Raw genomic sequence first — 21,138 nt, forward strand, 5'->3', positions numbered from 1 at the left:
ATTATTAGTGCTACATTTGATTTGCAAAGGAAGTCCACACAATCCCAAATTGTCATAATATGAGTTGTTTTCAAATGTACCAAATTGCTTGCCTTGAGGAATGGGTCCCGTAAGCTTGTTTTGTGAAAGGTTTAACTTGGCCAAAAATGTTAGACTTGTTAATTGAATAGGAATTTGTCCAGTGAGCTTATTGGAAGAAAGGTCTAAGGACTCAAGTTGTGACAAATTTTCCAATGATGATGGGATATGGTTGGTTAGGCTATTATGGGAAAGGTTGAGCATGCGAAGAATTATAAGCCTACCAAGTTCTTTTGGAATCTCTCCTTCAAATTTGTTACTCGAAAAATCAATTGTTGTGAAGATAGTTAAAATTCTTTCCAGTTTAATCTCCAACCCTTTCACTGTTAACACCACAGAATCTTGATAATAAGAAAGTTCATCCAAATATTGTGGTTCATGTTTACTATCTTCATTAATCATCATGGCATTCAAGTTTTCAAAATAATATCTTGGTAAAAGACCACTAAACTCATTGTGAGAGAGGTCAAGAATTCGCAGCTTAGGGAAAAATATTCCACTAGTGTTGTGATTTCCTATAGGACCATAGAATCTATTGGATTTCAAGACAAGAACATGTAGATTGGGAAGAGCTTCCAACCAAAAGGGAAAACGATCATTTATCCTGTTATTTCCAAGGTCAAGAACTTCCAAATTTTTACAGTTGACCAAAGATTTTGGTAACAACCCTTCTAATTGATTGTCATTGAAGACAAGAGTTCTTAATCGATAACAATTTACAAATGTATCAGGGATGGTGTTGTGAAAGTCATTCATTTGCAAATCCATCACCCAAAGATTATCACTGAAATTTCCCAAACATTTTGGAATCTTACCACTCAAACTATTATTAGATATATCCAAGATTTGAAGGAAACTTGCATTGCAAATCGTATCAGGGATGGTGTCGTGAAAGTAATTCATTCGCAAATCCATCACCCCAAGATTAGTGAAATTTCCCAAACATTTTGGAATCTTACCACTCAAACTATTATTAGATATATCCAAGAGTCCAAGGAAACTTACATTGCAAATCGTATGTGGGATCTCACCGGTCAGTCTATTGTTTGAGATTTGAAATGATGATAGAGAAGTTGGAAGTTGTTGTATACTACCTGAAAGCTGATTGTCACTCAGATCAATTGAAATCAAAGACGTGGCTTCAGAAATCTCAGCGGGTAATTCACCGGATAAACGATTGTTTGCCGCAAATAACTGTCCAAGAAACTTGGCATTTTTTATATCTGATGTGATTGGGCCGTTGATACGATTCGATGTGATATCAATTATGTTCACGTTAGGTAATCCCCAGATTCCAGCAGGAACAGAACCCGAAAGCGAGTTATTGTTGACTCCAAAACGAAGTAGAGTAGAACAATTAGCGTAACTTGCTGGAATTTCACCGGTGAGATTGTTTTGAAGCAAGAGAAGAAGGCGCATAGTACCTTGCTTGCACATATTCGGTGGAATTGGACCGAAAAAGAAATTCTCAGACGCGTCGATGCCGTAGAATTTTACTAAAGAGCCAAGTTCCTGAGGCAGGGCACCTGTGAAGCTGTTCCTGTATAAAGAAAGGTTCACAAGCTTCTTGAACTTGCCAAACTCAGACGGTACTTGGCCAGAGAAATTGTTATCAAATAGAGACAGAGAAGCCAGATTGTTCAAGAACCTCAACTCAGATAGATCACCTTCAAGATAGTTTCTTGAAGCATCGAACACCTCAAGCTTTGTGAGGTTTCTCAAGCTTTGTGAGGTTTCTCAAGCCGACAGGAAGTTTTCCTGTGAATGAGTTGTCATAGAGCTCAAGCTCCCTGAGGTTGACGAGGTTTCCAATCTCAATTGGGATTTTCCCTGTAATGTTATTGTCGGAAAGCTCCAAGTAGATAAGTTCTTTGAGGTTTCCAATCTCTGCTGGAATTGTTCCTTGGATACTGCAGTTATATAGGTACAGCAGAGTCAGGTTGGTAAGCTTCAACACCTCTTTTGGAAATGGAAAAGGATTAAAAAGATTGTCTCCGAGGCTTAGGTGAGCAAGACCGATCATGTTTTGGAGAGATTTATAAGGGAAAGTCCCTGAAAGTTTGCTTCCATTGAGATACAGATACTGTAATTGACTTAGAGAGGATATGTCCGGAACCGAACACCCCATAATTGGACAGTTCAAGCTGTTGAACCCGAATGAGAGCTTTTCCAATGACTGGAGGTGGCATATGGAATCAAGGGGAAGAACCCCAGTTAAACTGTGGTTTGAAAGTTTGATTTCTGTAACGAGATTGTCTGAATTACAGGTGATTCCAGTGAAATTGCACATGGAATTGCTGGATTCCCAAGAACTGAAAGCACTGGTGTTTGATGTTTGTAGAAAGGTGGATTTTAGTTTCATGAGAATTTGAAGGTCGTCTGTTTGGATCCCTGAGAGAAGGGAGAAGAAGCAAAAAAGGAGATAGAGAGGATAGAGAGGTAGCCGTGACATGTTGTAGGGTGGACGAAATGGCGTAGAACTTTGTGGGTCTGCTGATCTTCCTTATAGACTAATGAGAAGTAGGACTGAAGATAGTGCCATTTTATAAATTAGCAGGAAGTCGCACTATTAAGAGTCAGTTTAGAAAATCTAATTTAACTGAAAATGAAATCAATTTGCTAAAAGATTGTGAATAAAATTAAAAATTAATTAAAATAGTACTATGTAAACAAAATATTAAGAACTATAAATAATAATGAAAATAAATTAAATAAAAATTAAATTAAATTAAATAGTAAAAATAACACATTTTTCAGCGGTTGCTGGGCGCAAAGAAAACTTACATAAAAATATTGTTGTTGGTAATATGTTGGTTGCTAAGCACCGTGTGCGTCCAGCCCACTTGCTTGCCACATTTGTTAAAGCTCATTTATGAGCTTGTCTCCATGACAGTTAGACTTCTCTTTATGAGAAGTGATGCCAAGCGTGCCTCACACGCTGAAGGAAAGTAGAAAGAAAATGGGGCCATTCGGCCTTGGCGAGAGCTGAAGCAAAAAAATGGAGACCCATTTTTAACTACTGTGTGAGTTCCAGAGAGTGCAAAAAACACAAATAGATAGAGCTTCAGGAGAGTTGAAGTGTTCAAAAAAAAGATTTATGCTACTAGCGCAGTCAAGAGTCATGACAGCTTCCGAAAAATTAGCAATATTCATAAAAATAATAACAAATACAATTTGGGAAGTCAAAATAGTCAAAATTCACCCAGATATACCACGTGATTGGTCCTGCATGATGGTCACACTAAACATATCAAATAATAGTACATGATCTGAAACATTATTCAGTAACCACATTGTTTCTAGGAATGGATAAAAGTAGGGAATGGAAGAAAATTATATGAGCAAGAATTTAGCATTCCAAAAAATATAAATTAATGAAATTTTATATTCAAGGCATTAAAGGGAAAAAAAAAAAAAATGAAGTCCATAATGGATTTCCATGAACCAAAAAAAACAAAAACCTTTGTACTTGTTGTGCTCTAATAATTGGAAATTTGGAACTTCAACACACAAGAAGGCTACCAGTGAAGAGAGAGAGAGAGAGCAAGTGAGATGGAGTTGAGAGATTGTTCTTTATAGCAACAGAAAAAATAGTTGTTTGGAGATTCTTTAATTAACATAGAAATTTTGAAATGTCATTTGGAATATAGAAAAAAATATTACTTGTTCCTCATGTGTTCCATAGATTAGCAGCTCACAAGAAATATTCCTAAGGTCATTTCCAAAATCCATATATTTCATTGGTAAAATTTGATTGATGTATTTTATTTAAATTGTTCCCAAAAAAAAAAAAAAAAAACTAAGAAATTGTATGACCATGGGAACCACATTCCCAGATAATTTGAGAATATGATGCCCAATTTCTTGTATCAATTTTTTGTTTTTGCTTTTTTGTGTGCATGTGAACTGTGAAGATTCCTAAAAATTGTATGACCATGGGAACCACCTTCCCAGATAATTTGAGAATATGATGCCCAATTTCTTGTATCTCTTTTTTGTTTTTGCTTTTTTGTGTGCATGTGAACTGTGAAGATTCTTAAGAGGAATCTAGTTTTTTTTTTTTTACGAACTCGGAGGAATCTAGTTAAAACCTAGCTACACAAAGACTTCCCAATCCCCAAAACTGTTACACATCCCTCACCTTCCCAATAAAGCATTGTTAGATTTGCAGTTGATTTGGGTTGGGTTTGAATAACTTTTGCTAGTGTTTTTTAATATAGAGAATCTCTAAGGTAATTATACTTTACCATTCTTAAAATTTTAGGGCTTGTTTGGTGGGTTAGTTTGAGTAATGTTATTTGAGAATTTTTGATATACGTATGGGTAAAAAAATGTATAATATTATTTAAAATGTGTAGTTTTGTGTTTGAGTAGGGCTGCCAAATAGACCCTTAATTTTTCAAACGTAAATGAGTGGTTTTGATTATTTTTTTAAATATCATATCATCAATTATTCAAATAGATGTCAAAATAATGAAATAATATTTTATGTACCACTTTTTATGTTCCATTTCATGTTCTATTAATCACAAAAAGTAATACTAAGGATTTATATTCAAAATGATGATATAAATGTTTTTTTTATAGGAATATAAATGTTTCATATTTGTTTGATGTCGATGACATAGTAAAATATAAACCACTAATTTACTAATAAAAGGTCAAAATTTTAAGAATTCCACTATAAAGTTATCATAAGAGACTGAGATGAATTCTAATCCCAAAAACAAGTGTCTATACAAATAACATCCTTGAACATTAAGAGCATTCACAGCAATGTAGGTATATTGCTATATAGCAATAATTTAGCTCCTCAAACCCCCAAAATCAACACACAGCAATGGAGCTAAATCTATTTTTTTTAGCTCCACTGCTATAGTGCACATCTATCTTTGGATGTGCACTGTTCATGAGAGCAAAAAAAAAATATATATATTATTTTATTAAATTTCTCACTCCTCTTCTATTAAAAAAACATTTTCTCTTTCTTTCTTTTTCTCTCTCTCTCTCTCCGGCTTCTCTTCTTTCTTCCTTTTTCCTTCTCATTTTTTTTTTAATCTCCCTCGTCTACTCTCTGTTTTGTCGATCTTCATTGAGCTTCTCTAGCTTCTCTCTCTCGTGCCTCTCTAAGTAAATCGTTGCCGTCTTGCCGTTGATGGGTCGCCGTCACACCTAGGATCGCCATCATGCCACCACTGGATGGATCGCCGTCACACCGAGGATCGCCATCGTGCTGCTGGACAGATCGCCGTCTTGCCGCTAATGGGTCACCGTCATGCCGCGATGGATTGCGTCGTGCCACTGGATGGATTGCTGCCGTGCCGCTGGGTAGATCGCCGCCGTGCCTCCCCTCTTTGGGTGGATTGTGGTCGTGGGTTGCTAGATTTTGTGGTAAGTTCAAGTGTAGATGAGTTTGCAGTTGGCTTGTGTTGGCTTTTGACAGTTTGGATTGGTAATTAGTGGCGGTGTGCTGATTGGTGAAGAACATGGGTTTTGTGGTGTGGATCGTGGCTGGTGGCAGATCGATGGTGGGTTTTGCCATGGATTGGTTATGAGTTGGTGGCTAGGTTGGCTTGACACAGCAGTGAGTGGTGGTGATGGTGGTGGTGCCGTGAGGGTTTGTGGGTTGAAGAGAGGGAAGAGAGGGAGAAGACAGAGATAAAGATGAATAGTGTGGCTTTGTGTGTTTTTGTTTTGTTCTTCTTCACTGGTTTGGCTGTGTTGATTTTTCCGGGTTTTTGTTTTTATCTTCTTCACTGGTTTTGATGGGCATGGTGGGGTTGTGGTTGTGTAGTGATTTTTATGGGTTTGGTGGTGGTTGTGGTGGTGTGTAGGTGGTTGAATGAAATATTATTTTATTGTAGTGTTTATATTATTTTATTGTGTTAAAATGTAAAATAGCTCCACTGCTGTAGGCTGTGAGAAGGTAAAATAGATAAAGTAACTTTTTCTGTAGCTAAAAAGCTAAAAATTTAGATGCACTGCTGTGAATACACTAACAAGAGTAACGACTTAGTCCTTGAATCAACCTCTAAAATTTAAAGTTGTGACAAATTAAACCATTTATTAGTATTTTCATTTTTTTGAAATCAATATTTTCAATTAAAGATTAACGGATATATTTACTTTATGTGTATGTGGTTCTTCCACATTTAAATTCACATTCCCGTCAAAATTCAAGGGTAATACCATAATATAGTAATAATATTTTTAAAATTCCATAAAAAATAAAAAATAAAACGTTTCTGTCCCCATAATTTTTCCAAATTTAAAGTTTGAATGGTTGGGTGCCGACACCCACATGTCCAACCCACACTTTTGCTTAGCTCATTAAATAAGCTTGTTGGACAAGTGCTGAGAAGTCAGCAAAGTGAAATGTGTTTACTGGAGTAGCTTGATCGAAAGAGAAGAATTGGGTTCATCTTTTTCTCTATAATTATGTACAAAAGTTCAACAACATTTATGAAGGGATGCACAAAAGTCAAGTCACATAAATGAAGATGTGATGTTAAACCTGTGAGACACGTTGTGAAGGAAGAAAAGAAGAAAAGGATGAAGAAATATAAAGTAAGGCCATTCAGCCATTTAGGAGAAGGGTGAAGAGTGAAGTCCCATAGAAAGTGAACACTCAGGGTGTGTTTGGTTGGGTGAAAATAGAGAGGATGAAAAATAAGGAGAGAAAAATAGGATGGCAAATACTGTTTTTCACTGTTTGGTTCAGGAAAGAAAATAGGAGAGACATAAAAAAAGGAAGAAAGTTTTCCCTCCCAGACCAATTTTTTTACGGTTTTACCCTCCTAAATTGGAAGGAAAATAGGGAGAGAAAAGTGCTATGAAATACATTTTACACAAATACTCTCTTACCTACCCTTCACTTTATTCCTAACATGATGACTTTTGCCTCTTCTCATGTTGAATGGTCAACAAAAACAAGTGTAAATTTCTTCACGTTGTAAGTTTCTGACCACGTTGAAAGTTTGCCCAGTGCAAAAACGTGGTCAACAAAATCTAAATTTTATATTATTTAATGTATGATGTGGTAAATTTTATAATAATAAAAATAATTTTTATATTATAATAATAAAAATATAAATATAAATTTATATGTATGAAGTGGTAAATTTTATATTATTTAATGAGTACAAATAAATCTATTTCTTACCTATTATGTAACAAGAGTATAATAGTCAATTTATATAAATTACATTTTTCATCCTCCTTGTTTAGTTGGGGTGAAAATAGAGAGGATAGAAAATAGAGAGGATAGAAAATAGAGAGGAAAATATGATGGAAAATAGCATTTTCCACAGTTAGGTTCAGGAGAGAAAACAAGAGAGACAGAAAATAGTGAGGAAAATTTTCCCTCCAGGCCCACTTCTTTTTATCCTTCCAATTTGGCAGGAAAATGGGGAGGAAAAAGTGCTGAATGATGTACTTTAGACAAATACCCCCACTTTATTCATCTCACCTACCCCTCACTTTATTCATCTCACCTGCTGGCCACGTTTTTGCTGCCCACGTTTTTGATGCCCAATTGCCCAGTTAAATTATTAGTGCAAGATTTGATTTATACAAGTTTTAGTGCAAGTTTTGATTTATAAGTTTTGCCCAGATGAATTGCTTAGCTTATTTGTTGCCCACGTTATAGGAGTACCTTAGTTACAAAATATTTTGCCCAATTCAATTTATATGCACACTATTGTAATTTTTACATTATAATAATAAAAATAATAATATAAATTTATATGTATGATATGGTAAATTTTATATTATTTAATGAGTACAAATAAATCTATTTCTTACATATTATGTAACAAGGGTATAATAGTCAATTTACATAAACTACATTTTTTATCCTCCCACTTTTCTTTTAAATCAAATAAAAGAATTTTCCACTCTCCCACTTTTCTACCCCTCCGACCAAACACACACATGAGGGAAAACTAAATCTTTTCTATCCTTCCACTAATTTTCTATCCTCCAATTTTTCCACTCTTCCAACCAAACGGACCCTAAGTGCTGTCTTGAAGAATTGCATGAGTAAGAGAAAAATAGAGAGAGTAAGAGAAAATTGTGAGAGATACATAGTGAGAAAGAGAGCAGTGAATAAAAAGAAAAAGAGAGTTTTTTCTTTTCTCAATTTGTATCTCTAAGTGTTGTAATTTTTATTTAATAGAGTGAAAGTATTCGGAGTTTGTCCCATAGTTTTTTCCCTTCAAGGAGAAAGGGTTTCCGCACAAATCTTTGTGTTCTTGTGTGGTTGTGCTTCTGCTGTACTTGCTGAAATTTATTCACAATTATATAGAATTTTTTTCTAACAAGTGGTATCAGAGCATAGGTTTGACTAGGAGCAATGGCGGGAGAAGAATGAAAGACTTCAGGAATCGAGAAGTTTGACGATACAGACTTTGGCTATTGGAAAATGCAGATCGAAGATTATCTGTATGGGACGAAATTACATCTTCCTCTTTTGGGGAAGAAACTAGATAGTATGGAAGAAGAAGAATGGAGTCTACTTGATAGACAGGTGCTAGGAGTTATATGATTAATTCTGACAAGATCAGTTGCACACAACGTTGTGAAGGAAAAGATCACAGTGGATCTAATGAAGGCTTTGTCTAGCATGTATGAAAAGCCTTCGGCTAACAATAAGATGCATTTGATGAAAAAGTTGTTTAATTTGAAGATGGTGGAAGGTACTTCTGTGGCTCAGCATTTGAATGAGTTTAACACCATCATAAATCAATTATCCTCTATGGAGATTGATTTTGATGATGAGATCTGTGCATTAATTGTTTTGGCTTCTTTGCCAAACAGTTGGGAGGCCATGAGAATGGTAGTGAGCAATTCTGTAGGGAAGAGCAAACTCAAATATGATGATATTCGAGATTTGATTCTAAGCAAGGAGGTTCGCAGAAGAAATGCTGGTATAAACAATGCACAAGATCAAGCTTTTGTCATGGAGAACAAGGGCAGAAATAGAAGCAAAGGGCCTGATGATCGGGCTAAATTTAATGACAGGTCACAGTCAAAAGGTAGATCTCAGTTTAAAGAGATGAGAGAATGCTTCCATTGTGGGAAAAAGGATCACATAAAAAGAAACTTATGGCATTGGAATAAAGAACAAACTGAAGAGAAAGATGAAAAGAATGATAATGAGAAGAATACTACAGCAGTTGTATTTCATGAGGATGTTCTGATGCTCTCTCTTGAAAAGCAAAAATGTGAGCATGTTGCTAAGAATGATATTGAGTGGGTTGTTGATTCAGCAGCTTCCCACCATGTTATCCCCACAAAAAGGTTGTTCACCACATACAAAGCAGGTGACTTTGGTGTTGTGAAGATGGGTAACTCTAGTTATTCAAAAATTGTGGGAATTGGTGATGTGTGCATCAAGACAAATGTTGGTTGCACATTGATGTTAAAGGATGTGTGACATGTTCCAGATTTAAGGATGAATGTGTTTTCTACACTGGCTATGGATCGAGCTGGTTATTATAACCATCTTGGTAATGGAAGATGGATACTTTCTAAAGGATCATTGGTTATTGCAAGAGGACGTGTTTGTTGTGGCATGTATAGGATTCATGTGAGGGCTTGTAAGAGAAATTCCAATGCAGTCAAAGTTTTTGAGAAAACTCCACAGTTGAGAGTTGATAGTAATGGTGTTGCAGCCAAGAGAGTAAAATTCTCTCTACCTGAATGTAATTTAAATGAGGAAGTGATATTTGATGAAAAATATCATGATGCTAAGAAGAATGATGAAGTGAAAGATCATGAAAGTCTTGAGCAGGGAGAGCAATATCCTCCACTAGAGATTGTTGAACCTCTTGAAAGGAGGTGTACTGAAGAACATCAAGCAGTTAGCTTCGAGAATATTTCTGATGAGGGGGAGCCAAGAAATTGGATTAAGGATATCCAAAGTGAAATAAATTTTTTGAGAACAAAAGGTATTAATTTTGATGAAATTTTCTCAGTGTTAATGAAGATAATGAAAAAGGTTGAGCTTGATGTTAGCTTGACCGGCATAAATTCTAACTGAAAAGTTAAGTTGAATCTTCTCCCTAAGTGGGTTGGAGGGGGAGATTGTTGGTTGTCGACACCCACATGTCTAGCCCACCCTTTTGCTTAGCTCATTAAATGAGCTTGTTGGACAAGTGCTAAGAAGTCAGCAAACTGAAATGGGTTTACTGGAGTAGCTTGATCGAAAGAGAAGAATTGGGTTCATCTTTTTCTCTATAATCTATATCTATATATATCTAAAAGCTGAAGCGTAGCATTTATTGTTGCTACACTCCAGTTAAGCCACATCAACACTATGTCATCATTTATTTTATTTCTTTCTTTTTTATTTTTTGTTTTACTAATTGACATTTATTGAGTCTCTTCTTAATTTCAGGTGTTACTTTATCTCCATATCTAGCGCATGTCTCTCTATTAACCCAGACTCTTGAGATGCCGCTATTATATAGAGACTCTTGAAATGCCGCTATTATATAGAGACTCTTGAGATGCCGCTATTATATAGAATTCTTATAGTCACCGATACTTTATCTCCAAATCTGTCGTGTGTCTTTTCATTAATCTAGACTCTTGAGATACCACTATTATATGAAATTCTTATAGTCATTGAGAGATTGCAACCTCCTCACCTACTCACCTCTCATTTTTTTTTCCTATAAATTTTCAATTGTTCTTTTTTTACAAATTGATTGGTATGGCCTTCAATGCAATAGTTTCTTGAGTTTTTTTTTTTTTTTCGTTCCTTTGATCATGGCCCAAGTTTGTCTACCAAAACCCAATCAAATGAGTGCAAGAGACAGACAATGACTTTAGAGCTTGCAGACATAATTGAAGCAGATGAGAGGTGAACATTGGTAGCCCAGGTCTAAAGAGTATAAACTCAAAATGAGTTATGCTATTTGTATTATTCTTATTCTTTTTATTTATTTATTCCCATCTCATTACTAGGAAGAAAAAACATGGTTCAATTTTGGGATTTCATTATGAACGAGATTGAGTTTCCATGGTCTCAAAACTATTAAAATATATATATTTTTTCTTTTTTAAAATTGATTTGAGTTGGGCATTTGATCATGTTTGTTATAAATTGTTTTATGGTTGCCATTCTCTAGACTGTAAAAATGTTACTCTCAACATGTTTGCTACAATGTATGATAATTAATTTCAATGTGATGTTTTTATTTTGGTCTTTGTTTTATAGTAAAATTGTTATTCATTTTCATCAAAGAGAAATTGCTATTGTTCTATTTTTCCATTCATCTTATATGCTGAACTAAATTTCATTTTCATCTTTGTTTAGTTTGTCAATTCCTCGATAGATGTCAATGATCAAGACTCACAATCACTGGAGGCTTTTTAATCTACTAAAGGTCATACTAATCAATTGGTAACCATTCTTTTCTTAGAACCTTTTGAAGGAAAGAGGAATAAATTTGTTGCTTTTCTTGGGTGGTGCTTGATAATTTGCCTTTTATGGTTCAATACACATCAACTATATTAGATTTTCATTTCCTTATACTAATAGTTTGTTTTTATTGTTTAATTTGACTATTTGGTGTCCTAGAAATTGTGGAAAAATGGAAGAGAAAAGAGAGCAGAGTTTGAACCTTAATTTTATTTTGTGTATGGAACTTGGGATGTAACAGTTTAAATTTTTTTATCTTAATTTTTTAAAGAAAACTCTAATTCTTCAAAGTACATTAGCTTAAGTAGATTGTTGTGTTGTGGCTAAATTTTTTGTGTTTGGGACCTTAGTTGGCCAGTTTGGTTGACGAATAACTTTGGGGATTGTTTAGCTTGTGAGAAATTTTTTGGTATTTTAGGAGTGACGAAATTCAAAAAACTGAATTATTTTTAAATTTCATTAGTACCTAGCTTTATGCTAATTGTTGTGTGGATAGAAAAACTAATTGGTTCTTAATTTTTGAAGACCTATCTATAATACTATGTACATGAACAATAATTGGGTTTTTAGTTTTAGATTTTGAATTATGCTATTTTTTCAACAACTTGATTTTCTTTTTAGAATTTTCTCTTCTTGAATATCTAGAATACTATGTACATGAGTTTTAGACTAAAGTTAACAATATTATTTCTTTTGGATTTTACTATTTCTATATTTATTAAATACAATATGATATAGCTGATGTGTTCCAATGAAGGCAGAAGCAATTGCTATTCTTGGGGCATAGCAACTGATACAAACTAATAACTTTCCGTAGCCATTTGAAATTCATAACCTGGAATGTTAATAGACATCTTCTATGAGGTAAGAACAATTGGCCGAGTTTAGCAAGTTTGCCACCAACTTTGACCATGTTATGGCAATACAAGTGACTCACTTACTTACAATTCATACATGCACTATTTTGATTTTCTCTAGGAATTAAAAACAATGACAATTGAGTGATTTACATATGGACACATCAATAAATGTCTGTAGTGGACATGGGTGAAATCAATGGCACATTACTATTTGACAATTTGGTCTTTGATGGAAATTGATATAAGTGATGGTCTATTAAATTTGATCATTTTGCTAAAGTAAGGTTTGTTTAGTATGTATTTTATTTATTTACCTTATTGTAAATACGTTTTTGTACATGGTGATTCTAACCTATAAAACTTCACTTTAATTTAAAAAAAAAAAAAAAAAAAGTGGGCTTATTCTTTTCTGTTGACAACTAACTAGACACTACTTTTAGAAATTAAGAATTTAGCAACTGGTACGAAGGTTGCACCTCAAAATTTAGTAGAATTAAAATATGATACAATCTCATCATGGGAAGAAAAATAGGAAATCTAATGTTGTGTTGGCTTGTCCTTCCATTATTGGGTTACAAATATCATATCCAAAAAAAAAAAAAAAAAAACCAAAATAATATAATGATATATTTGTAGAGATAGAGAGTTAGAAAATAATTTTAGAAATAGTTCAATTTTTTAGGAGAAAACTATCTTCAATAAATTTTAGAAAATAATTTATGAATTGTATCATATTACAAAATAATTATATATTCTCACGCATCGCGTGGGTTTGTGACTAGTAATGTACAGAAGTCCAGCAACATTTATGAAGGGATGTACAAAAGTCAAGCCATATAAATGAAGATGTGATGTTAAACTTGTGAGACACGTTGAAGGAAGAAAAGAAGAAAATGATGAAGAAATATAAAGTAAGGCCATTCAGCCATTTGGAGAAGGGTGAAGAGTGAAGTCCCAGAGAAAGTGAGGACAAGTGCAGTCTTGAAGAATTGCGTGAGTAAGAGAAAAATAGAGAGAGTAAGAGAAAATTGTGAGAGATACACGGTGAGAAAGAGAGCAGTGAGTAAAAAGAAAAAGATAGTTTTTTCTTTACTTAAGTTATATCTCTAAGTGTTGTAATCTCTATTTAATATAGTGAAATTATTCAGAGTTTGTCCCGTGGTTTTTTCCCTTCAAGGAGAAAGGTTTTCCACATAAATCTTTGTGTTCTTGTGTGATTGTGTTTTTACTGTGTTTGCTGAAATTTATTCACAGTTAGAGCATCTCCAAGAGCATCGGTATCTAGCTTTTATTAGCTAAAATTTGGAGATTTTGTATACTGTATATGCTCTAGCAACTTTTGTATAGCTGGATTTTTTTTTTGGCTAATGAACAGTGGCCCATCAAGTCTGATGGGCTACTGTTCATTCTTCAAATACATTTTTGCTATTATAATAATTATGTGTTGAATAAAAAAATGTTGGAAGATGTGTAGTTGTTATAAAAAGAATAAACAATGAATGAAAAAAATAATATTTAAATGAGATAAAGAATCTGTTGGAATGTGTATTTGAAAAAGTAAGTAGATAAAGGTAAAAGTCACTGTTCATTTTCTAAACATTACAAAAATTTGATGAATCTACTGGAGATGCTCTTATATAGAATTTTTTTTCCCAACATGAATCTCTTTGCGTAGAATCTGTGATGTTCTCCCATGAAAATGGAGATCTAATCTAACCACAAGAATATGATTTTCCCGGAAATTCCATCCAGCATTGAAATGCTAAAATATCATTACCCTAGTTTAGTACTAGCTAGTATCTCATTCCTCGAATCGCATTCTTCAATGTGCTATCAATCAATAAAATGATGGATTTTATACTCTAGTATCCTATTCTAAAGAAATCTAAATCTAAATGTGTGATTAAATGACCCGTAAGCAATTTGTTTGCCTCTTTAAGATTAGAGTATCAATGATTAAATTTGATATGTTTGCCCAGACTAATCTAGTACTATAGATGAAAATTAAACTTTTTTCATTGCCAACAATATTTATATTTGATTTACCAGATTGAATCATATGATTTTTTTTTTTTTTTTTTTTTGAGAATGGAATCATATGAATTGATTACTTATTTGGGTCATTGTGTGCATTACTCCAGATACTAGTGATGGCCAATTGTGTTACACAAATCAGTCAACACAATAGCAAGCAATCACTCTGAAATTTTTTGCATTGAAGTACCATGGCCTTCAATCTAAGTCCTTTAAGGAAGAGACACAAAAATTTTCTGAAGACCTAGTTTACAAAATTTATAAATTACATGGGGAGAAAGGGCTCGGAGGAAGTTGTAGGGAAAAACATGACTGCGATTAATGTTAACAATTACGAGTTGCCATGCATCATGCTTTGCTTTTTTAAAAGTACATGAATAAATAAATAAGAGTCAGATTTCACAGAAGTGAAATTTTTAGCAAATTTTATAAATTAATCTCTTTTTAATACTAATTATTCAAATTAGTACTGTTTTGAAGTTATTTAGGAACCTTTTTTTTTTTTTTTTTTTTGGGTCTAAAATACCCGATTTGGTTAAGTTTAAATTGAAAACATGTTTTCAAAATGTTAGTGTATAGATTAGCCCATTGGGCTTGGGCTTAGCCTAGTATATTACTTGTACTATACTTCTATTACTTGTACTGCACACATACCTAGCCTATATAAAGACTCTCTTTTGTACATTGTTTCACACATAATATTATACTGACTATTCAGTTATTCTCTCTCACCTTATATTGTTAACATGGTATCAGAGCCATTGCTCTGACCTAGTGGTATTTTCCGGCGTTCTTCCGCTACCCTCGCCTTCACCGGTAGCCACCGTCAGAAGCGAGTTACCGCCGTCACATCCAACCACTACCTCTCGGATCTAGTCTATTTATCAATCAAATCGTCAAATCACAGATACGACGTGATAGATCAGACTTCCCCGAGCAAAACCCAGCCAGAAACTGTCCCAAAGGAGCCTCCACGCGCTCTCACGCGCCACCAAAAGTTTCTGGCAGACGAAGACGCGCTACACGCGCCCCCACGCGCCGCCGCGAAGCCTCACGCGCTCCCACGCGCTCCCACGCGCTCTCACGCGCCTTCACTTGCTCCCACGCGCCGGTCACGCGCCTGCTCCGTTCCAGCCCCTGCCACGTCAGCCCTAGTGACATAATCCTGCCACGTCAGCCCTAGGTGACGTCATCCTGCCACGTCAGCATCCTGAGCTGTTGACCACGCCGTTGACTTTGACCCCGTTGACTTTAACCGTTGACTTTGACCAAGTCAAAAAAATTTCAACAGGACCTGTCTTGCTCAGTTTTTCGCGTAGATTCCGATTTTGGGCTCCGTTTCTGCATTTGAGGTCTCTAAATCTCATTTTTTGGTCATTTTCTTCATTATGGCTCAACAAAATGAACGAGACATCATATGTCCTATCACCATTATGTTGGATGGTTCTACTAGCTATCATGCATGGTCTCAGAATATGACTGTCTTTCTCAAGGGTCGGAAACTGTGGAGATATGTGACTGGTTCAATTCCTAAGCCAGTACCAAACCCTAAGTCCAAAGTCATAGCTGCTGAAGAGTCTTGGTCATCCATCCTTATCTCGTCTTCAGTTGTTAGCTTCTCAAGGTCATTTAGGTTCAGTTCAGTTTCAAAAATTTGATTGTACTTCCTGTCATTTTGGCAAACAAACAAAATTACCCTTTAATAATAGTGACTCATTTTCTTCTGTACCTTTTGATCTTATACATTCTGATATTTGGGGTCCTGCACCTGTTCCTACTGAGGGGGATCTAGATATTTTGTCAATTTGTAGATGATTTTTCTCGTTATACTTGGATTTATCTGCTTCACCATAGGTCTGAACTTGTGTCTATTTACCAAACATTTCATAAAATGATTAAAACACAGTTCAATCGCACCGTCAAAGTTTTTCGATCAAATAATGCTCAAGAATATAATGATAAATCTTTCCTATCCTTTTTAGACAATCATGGTACAATTACTCAGCGGTCTTGTCCTTATACCTCTCAACAAAATGGTCGTGCAGAACGAAAACATCGTCACATTCTTGATGTTGTTCGCACCCTTCTCATTTCTGCCTCTCTTCCTGAGCGCTTCTGGGGTGAGGCTGCACTCACTGCTGTATACACCATTAATCATATCCTTCACCAACTACACACAATAAATCACCATTTGAGCTTCTCTATGGTCAGACCCCCGACTACTCTTCTCTTCGGGTTTTTGGTTGTGCTTGCTTTGTCTCTCTTCCTCCTCATGAACGAACAAAGCTCCAACCTCGTGCTCGTCTCTGTTGTTTCCTTGGTTATGGTGTATCTCAAAAGGGTTTCGCTGCTATGATCCCATTTCTCACGTCTTCGTGTCTCCCGTCATGTTGAGTTTTGGGAACATCGTCCTTTCACGAGTCTTCAGCAGTTTTCTACATCCTCTTCCTTTGAGTCTCCCATTTTTACTGATCTTTTCCTCCCTCTTATCCTGAACTTGTGGAGGATTCTTCAAATCAGCTGCCTCTCCAGATGACTCATCTCGGTTTGTCCCCGGCATATGACCCGCCTGTCTTGGATCCTGTGGCACCACCTCTCCTGAGTCTCCTGATGGTCCTGAACTTCGTCGTTCCACTCGGGTAAGCATTCCTCCCCTTATCTCTCTGATTATCATTGCTCTTTTGCCCTTGCCACCCTCTATGAACTCATACCTATCGTGAGGCCCATACTGACCCTCTTTGGCACAAGCTATGAATGATGAACTAGATGCCCTTCATAAAAATCACACTTGGGATATGGTTGATTTGCCTCCTGGTCAGTCTGTAGTAGGTTGTAGGTGGGTTTACAAGATCAAGACCAAGGCTATGGATCTGTTGACGATACAAGGCTCGCCTAGTTGCAAGGGCTTTACTAAGAGTATGGCATTGATTATGAGGAAACATTTGCTCCTGTTGCTCGCCTTACATCTGTCAGATGTCTCATTGCTGTGGCTGTTGTTCGCCGTTGGCCTCTTTATCAAATGGATGTGAAGAATGCTTTCCTCAATGGAGACCTTCAAGAAGAAGTGTACATGCAACCACCCCTGGCTATCCACACTCAGGCAGTCAAGTTTGTCGCCTTCGCCGTGCTCTTTATGGCCTCAAGCAGGCTCCTCGAGCTTGGTTTGAGAAGTTCAGCTCAGTTGTTGCTCAGCAGGGTTTCACTTCAAGTCCTCATGACACTACTCTCTTCGTCCAAGATCCTCTGCTGGTATCACTCTTATTCTTCTCTATGTTGATGATATGATTATTACTGGAGATATTCTGCAGGTATCCGCTCTCTTCAGCACTTCCTTAGTCAGCATTTTGAGATGAAAGATTTGGGCACTCTAGCTATTTTCTTGGGCTTGAGGTTACCTCATCCTCTGATGGATACTATCTTTCCCAAGCTAAATATGCTTCTGATCTCCTCTCCAAAGCAGGTATCACTGACAACAAGACTTTTCCACTCCTTTGGAATACAATGCAAAGCTCACACCCTTGGATGGTGAACTATCTCTGATGCTACTGCTATCGTCAGTTGGTTGGTAGTCTGATCTATCTCACTGTTACTCGTCCAGATATTTCACATGCAGTGGGTATGGTTAGTAAATTCATGGATGCCCTCGTTCTGTCCACTATGCTGCTGTTTTTCGAATTCTCCGATATGTCAAGGGTACACTTTATCATGGTCTTCACTACTCCTCTCGATCTTCTCTTGAGCTTCATGCTTATTCAGATGCGGATGGGCAGGTGATCCGACTGATCGATGCTCTATCACAGGTTTCTGTTTCCTGTTGGGTACTTCTCTTGTCTCATGGCGTAGCAAAAAGAGGATGTTATTTCCCGTTCTAGTATTGAGGCTGAGTATCGTGCCCTTGCCGACACCACCTGCGAGCTTGTCTGGCTTCGCTGGCTCTTGGCTGACATGGATGCTCCACAGCCCACTGCTACTCCTCTTTATTGTGACAATCATAGTGCTATCTACATTGCTCATAATGATGTCTTCCACGAACGCACCAAGCAATTGAGATTGACTGCCACATCACTCGCCAGCATCTCAAGAAAGGCAATCTCAAGTTGTTCTCCATCTCATCTGCTGACCAGCCTGCTGATATCTTCACCAAGTCTCACCCACCTGGTCGTCTTCGAGATCTTATATCCAAACTCCAGTTGGCTTCCTCCTTGCCACCTCGAGTTTGAGGGGGATGTTAGTGTATAGATTAGCCCATTGGGCTTGGGCTTAGCCTAGTATATTACTTGTACTATACTTCTATTACTTGTACTGCACACATACCTAGCCTATATAAAGGCTCTCTTTTGTACATTGTTTCACACATAATATTATACTGACTATTCAGTCATTATCTCTCACCTTATATTGTTAACACAAAACATGATTTCAGCTAACTTGATTTTAGAAAAAAAAATCTTAAGGCTGTGTTTGTTTCGTGGAAAACGTTTTCTGGAAAATACATATTTTCCGGAAATGTTATTTTTCGGAAAAGGAAAATATGTTTAAGTGTTTGGGTGAATTATGAAAATTGTTGTGTAAAATATTTTATGTGTTTGGATGTATTCTAAAATGCTATTTTCCGGAAAATTTTTCATATCAACACAACAACAACAACAACAACAACAACAACAATAAATTCCGGCAACAAAAACAACAACAACAACAACAACAACACCACCAAATTCCGGCAACAACAAAGCAACAACCACAACACAACAACCACAGCAACAACAATCAGTTCCTCAAAAAAAAAAAAAAAAACAACAATCAAACTTAAAAAAAAAAAAAAAAAAAAAAACCGGAGAGATCGAGGAAGACGAAGATCGACAGCGCGGCGCGGCGCGACTCGCCGGTGCGAAGAGCGCCGGGTTGAAGGAGTTCGACGATCGACGATTGACGGCGCGGTGCGATCGATTTTCCGGAACTGGATCTGCTCGTGACTGGATCGGCGCGGTGCGATGGGGACTGGGTTCGAGGGTTCATGGTCGCCGACGATNCTTCCACGACTACTGTTACAACAGATGATTATGAAGATCGCCTAGAGGAATGGGAGAGTATTCAGAGTAAGATCTTGTATTGGTTTATTAATACCTCTATTCCCTCCATTCATAATCTTCTTCCTCGTCTTGAGACTGCTGAGGCTGCTTGGAAGTTTTTGGCCGATCGCTATAATTGTACTAATGATTCAAGCTTAGAGTTCCACATTGAATCAAAACTTTATCAAATGCGATAAGAGACAGGTCAGTCCATTTCTGATTTTTATTCCCAGACTTCTACTATGTGGGAACAACTCTCTGCTGCAGATCCTCCACTAGTGTGTTCTAAGGACATTGAGCTCTTTGCCAAATATCGGGATCGCCGTAAATTTATGCACTTCATGATGGGTTTGCGTGAGGATTTTGAGCCTACTAGGGCTTCTCTACTTAGCCGGTCTCCTACTCCTTCTCTTGATGCTGCAGTGAAGGAGCTCATCTTTGAGGAAAACCGTCGGCCTGCTTATCATATGTCATCATCTGATCATGTATTGGCTACACCATCTCCACAGCCTCCCATTGCTGCATTCACTGCTCCTCCACGGATAAACTCTGGGCGTTCCACCTCTCAGTCTTCCAAAGGTATTCGCTGCGAGTTTTGCCGTGCTAAAGGCCATGACATCTCAGTTTGTTACAAACTGCAGAAATTTATGCAAGAGCAGAATAAAGCTTCTCTTCCTCGAGCAGCTGCTGTATGTCCTTCCGATCCATTGGTTCCTACAGGTCCATCTTTGGCTTCCTCACTTACTACGGCTGATATTGAGGCAGTTGTTCAACAGGTTTTATCCCGCACTTCCACTGCCCCTTCTGTCACCTCAGGTAAACAACCTTGGTTTTTTGATACTGCATGTTGTAACCATATGACTCCTGATGAATCCCAATTTTCTAATAAGACACCGTTAAAACATCCAGTCACCATTTACACTGCTGATGGAACTCCTATGCCTGTTAGTCATAAAGGAACAATCTCTTCTCCTTGTTTATCCCTTAGTGACACTTTTCATATTCCGAAGTTATCCCTCAATTTGCTTTCTGTTGGTCAACTTTGTGAATTAGGCGTTGATCTTCTATTTACTAATCATGGTGTGGATGTGCAAGATCCCCGGACGGGTCAAGTGCTTGGGACAGGCCGTAAGGTTGGTCGCATGTTTGAGGTTTATGACTTGAAGATTCCTTCACAAGTTATTTCTGCAGCTACTACCACTGCCACCTCCTCACCTGATTTATGGCATGCTCGTCTTGGTCATCCATCCTTATCTCGTCTTCAGTTGTTAGCTTCTCAAGGTCATTTAGGTTCAGTTCAGTTTCAAAAATTTGATTGTACTTCCTGTCATTTTGGCAAACAAACAAAATTACCCTTTAATAATAGTGACTCATTTTCTTCTGTACCTTTTGATCTTATACATTCTGATATTTGGGGTCCTGCACCTGTTCCTACTGAGGGGGATCTAGATATTTTGTCACATTTGTAGATGATTTTTCTCGTTATACTTGGATTTATCTGCTTCACCATAGGTCTGAACTTGTGTCTATTTACCAAACATTTCATAAAATGATTAAAACACAGTTCAATCGCACCGTCAAAGTTTTTCGATCAAATAATGCTCAAGAATATAATGATAAATCTTTCCTATCCTTTTTAGACAATCATGGTACAATTACTCAGCGGTCT

At 36.6% G+C, this 21,138-nt stretch overlaps 1 pseudogene; it reads right to left on the reverse strand.

Moving 5' to 3' along the window:
* Nucleotides 1-6: 6 nt before the first annotated feature.
* Nucleotides 7-2,731, reverse strand: LOC112031915 (receptor-like protein kinase 7; annotated as a pseudogene).
* Nucleotides 2,732-21,138: the final 18,407 nt, after the last annotated feature.

This window comes from Quercus suber, unplaced genomic scaffold, assembly GCF_002906115.3.
Source record: "Quercus suber isolate HL8 unplaced genomic scaffold, Cork oak 2.0 scaffold_213, whole genome shotgun sequence".
Classification (NCBI taxonomy): Eukaryota; Viridiplantae; Streptophyta; class Magnoliopsida; order Fagales; family Fagaceae; genus Quercus; species Quercus suber.